A 1,251-nucleotide genomic window follows, 5' to 3' on the forward strand; every position below is an offset into this window, starting at 1 on the left:
TTTTGTACATTTTATTCTTTTATTCAATGATAGATGTATATATATGTCTATCTATTTCTTTCTGTCACTATTAAATACTTAATTGTATTTTTCATTTTTATAGAATACAATGTCTATTCCTATCGTTGTTTTTTATGGAGGTCAATAAAATGGATGCAATGTCTATGAAAATTACTCAGTTGCTGGAATTTTGGTAGATGTCTGAATCAACTTTAATTGTTTGGTTGGTTTAACATATGAAGAGATTCAATTGGATGGATTGGTAGAATTATCTTTTTTACTCGATTTTGGTAAAAGCAACGTTCAAACTGTGGTGCCAACAAAGAAATATAATGATGTTGCTTGGTATTTAGCTTTTGCTAACGATGCAACTAGTAGACGTTCATTAATTGCTCATGTAAGTGTTAATTCTTCGAAAAAGTCTTCTTCTAGTAGTGTATGGGAGAGAATGTTAAGATTTCCTTGAATATAGGTTCTTCTTCTTTCGTTTCAAATGGTGAAGTTATAACGTAGATTTCTTATCATGGTGATTTGAAGGAAAATTTTTTTATTTAAAAGTAAAGAAATGTTTTCAAAGTATTTTTGCATAATAGCAATAAAGAATAACTTTCAATTTAAAACTACAGTATCAAATTTGAGGTCTCTTGAATTCAGTTGTTTGCAAGAATGGTGCAAGTGGTATGTTAAGTCATCTCGTTAGAAGAAGAGCGAGTTGTGGATGCTACGAAAATACATTTCTGACCATAACTGTTCACTTAATACTATCCAAAGTTGTCACATGCAAGCTTTTTCAACAGTAATTGACAGTTGCTTGATAGATAATTTTAGGTTCATGTCCATTGATTGTTCCATTCCAAAATCGATTATCTATAAGGCACGTACAAATCTTGGAGATAATATAATTTATCAAAAAACTTGTGGGCAAAAGAACACATAGTAAAGATATTAAAAGATGACGTAGTTGAATCGTACATGTTGATTCCAAGCGTCTTTGATAAATTGGAAGAATCTAACCCAAGTATGATCAACATCATATATCAAATTTAAATTCATTTGCAAATAGTTAGGGATAGACAAATATCACAATTTATCTAGACAGACAAATATTAGCATCTATCACAGTATATCTGTTCTCTTTTGTTGGTGCTGATAAAAATATTTTGTAATTTTTATATGTGCATGCACTGCTTTAGAGATGGATGATAGTGACCATTTCAAGTTTTATTTTATGGCTTTTGGTGCATCAATTGA

Source organism: Cucumis melo, chromosome 11 (genome assembly GCF_025177605.1).
Source record: "Cucumis melo cultivar AY chromosome 11, USDA_Cmelo_AY_1.0, whole genome shotgun sequence".
In the NCBI taxonomy this organism is placed as follows: Eukaryota; Viridiplantae; Streptophyta; class Magnoliopsida; order Cucurbitales; family Cucurbitaceae; genus Cucumis; species Cucumis melo.